Genomic DNA, 12,948 nt, shown 5'->3' with positions numbered 1-12,948 from the left:
TGAAGAAAGTTAGGCAGATCTTGGAGTTGTGATGATCTGCCGTTTGTTATTGCTGCCGTGATCTCCCAGTGCATGTAAATGTTTGCAACATTACACTTGAGACTCTTCGTCAAATCTACTTCATTACCGGCAAAATACAGTGGAGCTGTGGCTTGGAAATTAAATCACCAGACTAACAATCCAGAGGCGTGAGCCTAAATCCCAGCACAGCACCTGCGGAATTTAAATTCACTTCATAATTTGGAAAAACAACAGCTAGTCTGTGTAATGGGGACCACAGCTGTCTACATTATTTCCACTGAATAAATGAAACATCTAATGTGGGAAAGAACTGCAGATGCTGGTTGAAACCGAAGATAGACACAAAACGCTGGAGTAACTCAGCAGGACAGGCAGCATCTCTGGAGAGAAGGAATGGGTGACATTTCGGGTCGAGACCGTTCTGTAGAATGTCTCGACCCGAAACGTACCCATTCCTTCTCTCTAGAATGTGCCTGTCCCGCTGAGATACTCCAGCATTTTGTGTCTATCTTCAAATGAAACATCTAAACTATGTTACAGATAGAGGTACCAGATAGACAGAGGGAAATAGAAGCATAGAATTATTTAAAGTTTATTTTTAAGATACAGCAGGGAAACAGGCCCTTCGGCCCACCGCGTCTGCGTCAACCAACGATTCCCGCACACAAACACTATCCTGCACTAGGGAGATTTACACTTATACCAAGCCAATTAACCTACAAACCTGTATGTCCTTGGAATGTTGGAGACAGTTTCCTCCCACGTCTTTGGGATGTGGAAGGAAACCGGAGCATCCGGCGGAAACTCACGCGGTCACAGCGAGAACGTGCAAACTCCACAAACAGACAGCACCCGAGGCCGGGATCGAACCTGTGGTGAATCTGGAATTCTTTGCCACAGACCACTGTGGAGGCCAAGTCAGTGGACATTTTTAAGGCAGAGATAGCTAGATTCTTGATTAGTACGGGTGTCAGGGGTTATGGGGAGAAGGCAGGAGGATGGGGTTTGGAGGGATATCAGACATGGTTGAATGGTGGAGTAGACTTGATGAGCCGAATGGCCTAATTCTGCTCCTTTGACTTATGAACCGGGGTCTCTGCCGCCGTGAGGCAGCAGCTCTACCCGCAGCGCCACTCTGCCGCCCTGTATGATGTTCATTGCATCGAAAGTGGTATAAATAACATTCAATATTTAAGAAGGAACTGCAGATGTTGGAAAAATCGAAGGTAGACAAAAATGCTGGAGAAACTCAGCGGGTGAGGCAGCATTTATGGTGTGAAGGAATAGGTGACGTTTCGGACTCGACCCAAAATGTCACATATTTCTTCGCTCCATAGATACTATCTCACCCGCTGAGTTTCTCCAGCATTTTTGTCTACCTAAATAATATTCAACGCCTGTTTAACACAACTTTTTTTGCTTTGGAATTTTATGACATTAGAAATAAACCGGGTTGCTTCGGTTGCTGTTTTTTTAATGTCCATTTTAATCTGCCTACATTCAGTGATTTATAATTTGCCATTGCACATCTGCCAAAAATGTTTAAATGATGCATATTAAAGAGTGGAATCTTCTTGGAAATGGTGATAAAAGCTTCGTAGGAAGTGCTGATACCAGATCTTTTACTCGGTGTCGTTCAGTTAGCCGAGCAAGGTTTTAACAAGCAGCAAATGCAAATGCTACAAAATCCCACGCACTTTCTAAGAGATGCATGTTTTCCTGTCGTTTTGGCTCACAGCGATAAATAATAACACAGTGAAGCCAACACTGTTTATCTGCCAGCTGTGGAATCTCACATTCCCTAGAGGAGCACTGACTGATTTGGAGTTGGTCAGGTGGGCCCTAACCCTTCCTCGTCCAACACAGTTCCTTATTAACAACAATCCCTCACATCCAAAAGATCTGCAACTTGGATGAACCATTCAGACAGAGGGGCAGAATTAGGCCATTCAGCCCATCAAGTCTACTCCGACATTCGATCATGGCTGATCTATTTTCCCTCTCAATAGAATAGAACAGAATAGAATACGTTTATTGTCCAACTCCATTCTCCTGCTTTCTCCCCATAATCTTTGATGGACCTACGGATCAAATCAGCAATACTGTTAGATCTACAAACAGTGTTACTCTTCTGGCATATGGGGGAATCGATGTCAATGCGGTGGGTATTGTGAAGCTGCAGTGCCACTTCGGGGATCAACCGTACAGGTTGCTATTCTATGTCGACCACAATGTTAATCCATTTTTAGGCTATGAAGCCTGGATAGAAATGGGACTGGTTACCTTCAGCAATGCTGTTTGATCCACATTTACTATTCAAGAACCTATGAATCTCTGCCTTAAAAATACCCATTGACGGCCTCCACAGCCTTCTGTGGCAACGAATTCCACAGATTCACCACCCTCCCCACTATATATACACACATGCACACTGACATTTTGTTGTTTGCTGTGGATTTCACTGAGTTGCACCAGCACTCTGTGTCCATAATCCAAAACTTGTCCCTGTCCCACCCTGGTCGTTCCTTCTCCCCGCTCCCGTCCGGCTGAAGGCACAGAAACTTGAAAGCGTGCACCACCAGACTCAACAACAGCTTCTTCCCCTCTGTTATCAGGATTCTGAACGGTCCTTCCATAAGCTAGGGCACTGTCTGATTCACCTCTACCCCATTGCGGACATTACACTTGGTCTCTCGGCAGATTATTATCTGAATAGTGTTAGATTAGGAGAAGGGGAGGTGCTTGTACATCACTCGCAGAAAGCAAGCATGCAGGTACAGCAGCAGGCAGTGAAGAAAGCAAATGGCATGTTGACCTTCATAGCGAGAGGATTTGAGTTTAGAAACAAGGAGGTCCTACTGCAGCTGTGTAGGGCCCTGGTGAAATCGCACCTGGGAGTATTGTGTGCAGTTTTGGTCTAATTTGAGGAAGGACATTCTTGCTATTGAGGGAGTGCAGCATAGATTCACTAGGTTAATTCCCGGAATTGCGGGACTAATATGTGTTGAAAGAATGGATTGACTGAGCTAATATTCACTGGAATTTCGAAGGGCGAGAGGGGATCTTATAGAAACATACAATTCTTAAGGGATTGGACAGGCTAGATGCAGGAAAAATGGTCCCCATGTTGGGGGAGTCCAGAACCAGGGACCACAGTTTAAGAGTAAGGGGTAAGCCATTTAGGACTGAGATGAAGAAAAACATTTTCACCCAGAGAGTTGTGAATCTGTGGGATTCTCTGCCACAGAAGGCAGTGGAGGTCAATTCACTGGATGTTTCCAAAAGAGAGTTAGATTTAGCTCTTAGAGCTAACGGAATCAAGGGATATGGGGAGAAAGCCGGATTGGGGTAATGATTCTGGACAATCAGCCATGATCATATTGAATGGTGGTGCTGGCTCAAAGGGCCGAATGGCCTACTCCTGCCCCTATTTTCTATGTTTCTATGATGCGCTCCAATGCTGAAAACTATATGATACGATACTTTATTTATCCCAGGAGGGAGATTGGTCTGCAACAGTCATAAAACTCAACAAGGATTGGGGATGTCAGGGGGATGATTGGGATGGGGGGGGGGGTGTCAGTCTACCCCACAACAGAAGGGGGAGGAGTTGTACAGTTTGATAGCCACAGGGAAGAAGGATCTGTGGTGTTCTGCGCTGTATCTTGTCTGAAGGTGCTCCTCAGGTTGACCAGAGTGCCATATATAATCTTCCGCTTTGCTCCACCTATTGTACTTGAGTTTGACTTGATTGTATTTAAGAATGGGTCTGGTATCTGACCTGATTGGGAAGCATGCAAAACGAAGATCTCCCACACTCTGAAGAACCGAAAACCCATGCGGTCACCGGGAGAGTGTACAAACTCCGTACAGACAGCACCCATAGTTGGGATCAAATTTAATTTCTAATTTCTAATATCTGTAGCATTATATTTTTCTGCAAAGGAAGTGTTGTGTTTTCGGTTTGACCATATTAAATTCCGTTCATTTGTATCTAATTAGAGAGCTTTAACATAGATAATATATCATCTCTCCAGGTGTGTTCTGATGTAATTAGTGTAAATTCAGATGAATTATCATCAGCTCTCATTAACGAGCTGCAGCATCCTTGGCTCAATGTCATTCACCTGACTGTCAACCCAGTCTGATGAAGGGTCACGACCCGAAATGTCGTCTGTCCATTCCCTCCACGGTTGCCGCATGATCCACTGAGTTCCTCCTTCACTATCTACCTCATTGGTGACCCTCGGACTATCTTTAATTGGACCTTGCTGACTTCACCTTGCACTAAACGTTATTCCTTTATCATGTATCTGTACACCGTGGTCAGCTCGATTGTAATCATGTATTGCCTATCCACTGACTGGATAGCACGCAACAGAGGTTTTTCACTGTACCTCGCTACACGTGACAATAAACTCAACTGTTAAACCGCTAGTGTTTCTGTTATGGAGTTGTAGTGTCATTTGCCATGTGGTCCCTGGCACCTGGGTCTCCACTCAAACACTGCACACTCGCTCCGCCTGGCACTTGCATCACCCCTGCACTTTGTATCGTAATCTGTCATACAGAGCGGAAACAGGCCCTTCAGCCCAACTTGCCCATGCCAACCTGCATGCCCCCTCTACGCTAGTCCCATCTGCCTACCTTTGGTCCATATCCCTCCATACCTGTCCTATTTTTCTTAAAAGTCGCAATAGTCCCTGCCTCAACTACCTCCTCCAGCAGTTCTTTCCATACATCCATCGCCCTTCGTGTGAAAAGGTCACCCCTCCGGTCCCTATTAAATCTTTCACCCTTCACCTTAAACCTCTGTCCTCTGGTTCTCGATTCCCCTACTCTGTGCGTCTACCTGATCTATTCCTGTCCTATTTTTGTGATCCTCTACAAGACCAGGTCCTGTGGTTCAGTGGATGTTGAGTGTGAGGTTGTTCTGACGCCTGTCATCCAGGTGTTCAAGGTCTCTCCTGTACTCTGAGCTGTCACCACCACCAACAGCAGTGTTGGGGTGAGGTTTCACATCCACTCCCTACCCAAGGTCAGTTCCGTGTCACCTGCAGAGGCAGAATATTATCCAGGGTACCTTCTTGCGACATGAGAAACTAATTTTTCCTGTGGTCAAAACTACACCCGCCTATACTTGTTCAGCTCCATATCCAGCCCCACCATCGGTATTCCAGCACCCTTGGTTTCAGAAAAATGCATTTCGTTGTCTCTGTACTGTACACTGACAATGACAATTAAAATTGAATCTGAATCTGAAAAACGTTTTTACCCAGAGAGTTATGAATCTGTGGAATTCTCTGCCTCAGAAGAAAGTGGAGGCCAATTCTCTGGATGTTTTCAAGAGAGAGTTAGATAGAGCTCTTAAAGATAGCAGAGTCAGGGGATATGGGGAGAAGGCAGGAACGGGGTACTGATTATGGATGATCAGCCATGATCACAATGAATGGCGGTGCTGGCTTGAAGGGCCGAATAGCCTACTCCTGCACCTGTTGTCTATTGAATGCTGGAGTAACTCAGCGAGACAGGCAGCATCTGTGTTTGGAAGGAACGGGTTCTAAACAGGAGCCAGATTATCCGTGTTGCCGGACTAACAGTCACGGCCTTCGAGAGGAGACCAACGGTACCGGAACGTTCCATCTAGACCACTGGGGGGAGAGGGGGGAAACCGGCCCATAAAGTCGACCTACTGGAATAGATCTGTGGGCTCGGGCCGGGCCGGAGTTCCAGAGTCCCGGTTGCAGGGGGGCAAATTCCACCCGCCCACCGGCCGATGAGGTCGAGATCGGCCGCCTGGCCTGGCCGGGGCGACACATTTCCGGAGGGAACTTCCAGCGAGAAGTCAGAATCTTTTTTCCCAGGGTGGAAATGTCAAATACTACATGGCACAGCATTTAGAGTTTAAAGTGTAGATTGTCACACGTACTGAGGTTCAGTGAAAAGCTTTTTTGTTGCATGCTATCCAGTTAGCAGAAAGACTACACATGATTGCAGTCAAGCTGCCCGCAGTGGTACAGATACAGGATAAAGGGAATAACGTTTAATGCAAGGGAAAGTCCTGTAAAGATAGTCCGAGGGTCTCCAATTAGGTAGATGGGAGGTCAGAACCGCTCTCTAGTTGGTGGTGGGATGGTTCAGTTGCCTGATAACAGCCGGGAAGAAACTGTCCCTGAATCTGGAAAAAGGTGAAAAGTTTAAAGGAGATTTGTGGAGCAAATGGTGGAGGCAGATACGATAGTGGCGTTTAGGGACAGGCACATGGATATGCAGGGAATGGAGGGATATGGATCTCGTGCAGGCAGAGGAGATCAGTTTAACTTGGCATCAAGACCAGCATGGACATTGTGGACCGAAGGGCCTGTGCTGAACTGAACTGTGTTCTTTGTCTTTCTCTCTGTGTTGACAGTCTATGTACAAACCTGTGCCAAGTGCAAGTGAGGCCAATGCTCTGTAAATGTGAAGTTCATAATGCAGCTGGCAACGCTGTGGTCTGCTTGATTAGGACACAGGTCAGGTGCAGTCTGAAGACTTACTTACTGAGTATAGATTAAATAATTAGGTAGGCACGCTGGGAGTCAGGCCAAATCTGTTTGGACATGGCTTTAATGTACTGCCCCTATTATTAACGTGAAATAAATGGTTAGTTCAGGATCGATCCAGTGCTGCTAATATTTATACAGAGACCAGACACTCCAGCTTCAGTGTTCAAGAAGGAACTGCAGATGCTGGAAGATCGAAGGTACACAAGATGCTGGAGAAACTCAGCGGGTGCAGCAGCATCTATGGAGCGAAGAAAATAGGTGACGTTTCGGGCCGAAACGCTTCTTCAGACTGATGGGGGGTGGGAGGGAGAAATGAAAAAAAAAAAAAAATGAAGATTCAATTTATAGGCAGTGTACGTTTTTTAGGGCTCCCTTGAAAGGGAGACCGTCGCGGTGTGCCCGCGCCTGCCGCCGTAACATTCCATTACAGGCAAAGGTGGGTGAAGTGTCTTGCCCAAGGACACAACGACAGTATGCAATCCAAGCGGGATTTGAACCGGCTACCTTCCGGTCGCCAGCCGAACTCTTAGCCCATTGTGCTATCTGTCGTCCTGGCCTGGAAGGAAGGAAAAAGGGGAGGAGGAGGAGCCCGAGGGCGGGGGGATGGGAGGAGACAGCTCGAGGGTTAAGGAAGGGGAGGAGACAGCAAGGGCTAGCAAAATTGGGAGAATTCGACATTCATGCCATCGGGATGCAAACTGCCCAGGCGGAATATGAGGTGCTGTTCCTCCTGGTTCTGGACTCCCCCAACATCAGGAACATTTTTCCTGCATCTACCCTGTCCAATCCTCTAAGAATTTTATATGTTTCTATAAGGTATCCTTTCATCCTTCTAAATTCCAGCGAATACAAGCCCAGTCGACCCATTCTTTCATCAGTACCGCCATCCCAGGAATTAACTTGGTGAACCTACGCTGCACTCCCTCAATAGCAATAATGTCCTTCCTCAAAGTAGGAGGCCAAAATTGCACACAATACTCCAGGTGCGGTCTCACCAGGGCCCTGTACAACTGCAGTAGGACCTCCTTGCTCCTAAACTCAAATCGTCTCGCAATGAAGGCCAACATGCCACTAGCTTTCTTCACTGCCTGCTGTACCTGCATGCTTACTTTCACTGACTGATGTACAAGGACACCCAGATCTCATTCACCTTCCTTTTCCTAATCTGACACCATTCAGATAATAATCTGCCTTCCTGTTCTTGCCACCAAAGTGGATAACAGTTTACCCACATTCAACTGCATCTGCCATGCATCTGCCCACTCACCCAACCTATCCAAGTCACCCTGCAGCCTCATAACATCCTCCTCACAGCTCACACTGCCACCCAGCTTTGTGTCATCCGTAAACTAAGAGATGTCACATGTATTCCCTCTAGATAATTAATTTGTATGTCTCGTTGCCACCTTCCCGTCAGCCAACAATGAACCATTCCATGCTTTGATCTGTTTTCACACCTCACCCTGCCTTATCTCTCGTCTCCCTTTCCCCGGACTCTCAGTCTGAAGAAAGGTCTCGACCCGAAACGTCACCCATTCCTTCTCTCCAGAGCTGCTGCCCGTCCCGCTGAGTTACTCCAGCATTTTGTGTCTGTCTTTGATTTAATTTTAAATACGGACAAAAAGAAACTGCTTTCTCTGACAACGGGGAAGTTGAACAGGCTGAATCTTTGTCTCTAACGAGGGCAGGTGAAGGTGGGCCTTAGTGTTTCCACGTTAGAGAATCCTGCATGAGGGTTAGAGATGACAAGACAGTGGATGATCAACCCAGCGGGATGGAAGGAGAAATTAGTAATTTCTTACTTGCTGGAGCGTGGTTAGAGTATTGACCTTGCTAGCAGTGGATGTGGTTTGGGGCTCACAGCTCAGCTGTTTGCAGAAGGAAACCAGACGAGAACATCAGTGTGAACAGGGAAGTAATGGCTTTCCACTCGTGGGAGAGTCTAGGACTAGAGGTCACAGCCTCAGAATTAAAGGACGTCCTTTAAGGAAGGAGATGAGGTGGGATTTCTTTAGCCAGAGGGTGGTGAATCTGTGGAATTCTTTGCCACAGAAGGCTGTGGAGGCCAAGTCAATGGATATTTTTAAGGCAGAGATAGATTCTTGATTAGTACGGGTGTCAGGGGTTATGGGGAGAAGGCAGGAGAATTAGGTTAGGAGGGAGAGATAGATCAGCCATGATTGAATGGCGGAGTAGACTTGATGGGCCGAATGGCCTAATTCTACTCTTATCTCTTCGTATCCCTTGATTCCGTTAGGCCTAAGAGCTATATCTAACTCTCTCTTGAATAGATCACACACAGGCTGGTGGGACTAGCTTGGATGGGGCATGTTGGCCGGTGTGGACAAGTAGGGCTGAGGGGCCTGTTTCCACACTTTGTGACTCTGATTTCCTGCCCTGGCTACATGCCTGCAGCTGGCTGGGTTCCAACAGCTCCCTCAGACAGTAATGGATAGCGTGGCTGGGGCTTCAGTCAATCTCCCCCCCCCCTCGCTGAGCTGGCTGAAGGGATTGTCAGACATCGATCCCACACGGACCGTCAGTGGAGATGAAATGAAGACGGCACGATGGCGCAGCGGCAGAGTTGCAGCGCCGGAGACCCGGCTTTGATCCCGACTACGGGCGCTGTCTGTACGGAGTTTGCACATTCTCCCCGTGACATGCGTTGGTTTTCCCCGAGACCTTTAGTTTCCTCCCACACTCCACAAAGAGTGTACAGGTTTGTAGGTTAATTGGCTTGGTGCATGTGTGTGTAGGATAGTGTTAGTGTGCGGGGTATCACTGGTCGGTGGGCCGAAGGGCCTGTTTCTACGCTACATCTCTAAACTAAACTAAACTGACGATAGGCCCAGACATGGGGCCTGATCTCCTGACTGTCCACAACCCAGGCTATGAATGTCACAGAGCGATAGAGTGATACAGCATGGAACATTGTGGGCCGAAGGGCCTGTTCCTGTGCTGTACTGGTCTGTGTACTGATCCCCGTGAAGCACTTGTGTTTCAGACTGGAAACACAATCTGGCACTGTGTTTGTTTAAGCAGCTGCTTGCCGCCCATTGCTCTCTATTTTCCTGCTGAATAGTTCAGCTGCTTCCCTCTGGTGAGGAGAACTCCACTGACTGGCGCATGTATAAAGGCTGTTCCACACCATAAATAAAAAATGCACAAAGAAATCCCTTCACAATAAAGACCCAAAGCCAATCTGAAGCAAGACTTGCGGCGTTTTTGCACCATTGTTTTGCCTTCCTCTCAGAACAAGGCGACACAGCGCCAGAGAAAGCACCTGAGGTCAGGATCCAACCCGGGTCTCTGGCGCTGTGAGGCAGCAGCTCTAACCGCTGCACCACTGTGCCGCCCTTAAGTTCCCACAAACAACTAATGGCCAGACACATCCACAGGTGTACAGTGGAGAGAGAGAGCTCACTAACTGGTTGCATCATGGCCTTGTTCACTAACTCTAACGCCCACGAATGATGGAGATGACAGAGAGTGGTGGACACTGCCCGCTCCAGCACATGTACTGACCTCCCCACCATCGAAGCTCCATCACAGGCACTGATCTCCACACCATCGAAGGTCCATCACATGTACTGACCTCCCCACCATCGAAGGTCCATCACAGGCACTGATCTCCCCACCATCGAAGGTCCATCACAGGCACTGATCTCCCCACCATCGAAGGTCCATCACAGGCACTGACCTCCCCACCATCGAAGGTCCATCACAGGCACTGACCTCCCCACCATCGAAGGGATCTACAGGAGGTGTTGCCTCAGCCAGCATCATCAGAGACCCACAGAAACCCACACCACCCTTGTCACTCTCGTTTCACTCCAGCCACCTATGTTCACTTTTGTCAACCACGATGTGTAATTTCACAGGTTTGTGTTTTCTCTGCTGATTTTACTGGTTCCTGTGCTAATGTTGTAGCCAATCTCACTGGCTGCTACACGAGGGGAATCTGACCAGCGATTTACAAATGCGACGCTGACAAAAGAAGGAACTGAATGAATGGATGTGGATCTAACACGATGAAGGAAGACGATCGAGGAACTGCAGGTACTGGTTTACACAAAATAAAGACACAAGACTCAGGCAGCATCTGTGGAGAACAGGGATTTGGAAACCATAACGTCACCTATCCATGTTCTCCACAGATGCTGCCTGACCCGCTGAGTTACTCAAGCACTCTGTGAAACGTCACCTATCCATGTTCTCCACAGATGCTGCCTGACCCGCTGAGTTACTCAAGCACTCTGTGAAACGTCACCTATCCATGTTCTCCACAGATGCTGCCTGACCCACTGAGTTACTCCAGCACTCTGTGAAACGTCACCTATCCATGTTCTCCACAGATGCTGCCTGACCCGCTGAGTTACTCCAGCCCTCTGAAACGTCTCAGAGAACTTCGGTTTCCTCCCATACTCCAAAGACGTACAGGTTTGTAGGTTAATTGGCTTGGTGTAAATGTAAATTGTCCCTGGTGTGTGTAGGGTTGTGTTCACACTTCTGTACCTTTTGCCCGATTGGGAGAGGGGAGAAGAGGGATCTGTACAACTGTACAACTCCTCCCCCTTCTGTCCTGGGGTAGACTGAGACTGAACTTCCCTCCTCCTCCTCCCCCCCCCACACACTTTCCACTCGTCACTGTAGGTTCACGTTTGATGTATTTTGTGTTTTTATGACTGTTGGCAGATCAATTTCCCTCCTGGGATAAATAAAGTTCTATCGTATCGTATCGAGTGACCAGGGTGCGACTGGTCCTTGGTCATGCTGCTGGCCTTGCCGAGGCAGCGTGAGGTGTGTAGATGTAGTTGATGGAAGGAAGGTTGAAGGTACACAAAACAGCTGGAGAAACTCAGCAGGTGCAGCAGCATCTATGGAGCGAAGGAAATAGGCAACGTTTCGGGTCGAAACCCTTCTTCAGACTCTGATGGAAGGAAGGTTGCTTTGTGTGATGGTCTGGGCGGGGCTGGGTCCACAATTCTCTGCGGGAGGCTGCGATTATCGGGGAGCAATGGTGCGTACCTCACAGCGATCACAATCTGCTGCCCAACCTATTTTATGGACCAAGAACTATTTGATTAGTTCTTAATAATAGCGCCTAGACCTCTCAATCTAGATGCCAGGACACAGTGACCCCACGGGGAAGATTAATTCCCACTACCGCCTCGATAGGCAATTGTAAAATAAAGCTAGATTTTAAAAGGCTGCAAACTAAACAATAGAACAGTACAGTGCGGGAACGGGCCCTTCAGCCCACAATGTCCGTGCTGGACATGATGCCAAGATAACTAACAAGACCCTCGGACTATCTTTGATCGGACTTTACCGGCTTTATGTTGCACTGAACATTATTCCCTTTATCCTGTATCTGTACACTGTGGACGGCTCGATTGTAATCATGTATTGTCTTTCCGCTGACTGGTTAGCGCGCAACAGAAGCTTTTCACTGTACCTCGGTACACGTGACAATAAACTAAACTAGACTGACGTGAAACTCCTGCCTGACCCGCAGAGTTACCCCAGCACTTTGTGTCACGGTGGGGAGAGTTTGACTCTTGGCTCCAGTCACCAGCACCGTGCAATGCACTAGGTCAGGCAGCAAAGCTGTCAAGGGCCATAGACGTGAACAGCTTACACTGGGAGCATCCTGTGTGTGTTGAACACGTCAACGTCAGCCTCAACACCCCCAGGCTCATCTCCATACGACTCATACTGTAATTAAGATCAGAAGTGGCTGTTAAATATGGATTTTCACACAGGTTATGCCTTGTTAACACCACACCTACTTAATGCCTGTTTACAGCCCGGGGTAAGATCAACAATGATATTCAAGCTTAATACAACATTGCACAGTCCAGCACAGGAACAGGCCCTTCGGCCCACAATGCTTGTGCTGGACATGGTGCAAGTTAAACTAATCTCCTCAGCCTGCTTGTGATCCATATCCCTCCATTCCCTGCATGTCCGTGTGCCTGTCTACAAGCCCACACGCCTATCTTCTTGCGTATGGTGTGCACAGCCTAAAGTTGATCTCATGTGATTGTGCACGCTAGGTTGATTGCATTTGTCGAAACAGGGCGGACCACATGAAGGTTGCAATCCCCCTCCCTAACGCACCTATCTGAAGTGATATGGAGAGGGCAACGTTTGGAGGGATATGGACCAAATGCTGGCAGGTGGGACATGTTGGGCCGAAGGGCCTGTTTACACACTGTGTCACTCTATGACTCTACGACAAGGGTTCCCAACCTGGGGTAAATTTATCCCCAGGGGGTAAACGTCACCTACCCAGGGGGTAAATTTGATGATTCTGGATTTGTACATATTTGTTCTCATTGACGGACTGTGTTTGGTTCTGGGATACCGGTATCTGTTC

The sequence above is a fragment of the Leucoraja erinacea genome, chromosome 25 (assembly GCF_028641065.1).
Source record: "Leucoraja erinacea ecotype New England chromosome 25, Leri_hhj_1, whole genome shotgun sequence".
NCBI classification, from domain to species: domain Eukaryota; kingdom Metazoa; phylum Chordata; class Chondrichthyes; order Rajiformes; family Rajidae; genus Leucoraja; species Leucoraja erinaceus.
This window is presented reverse-complemented; position numbering follows the sequence as displayed.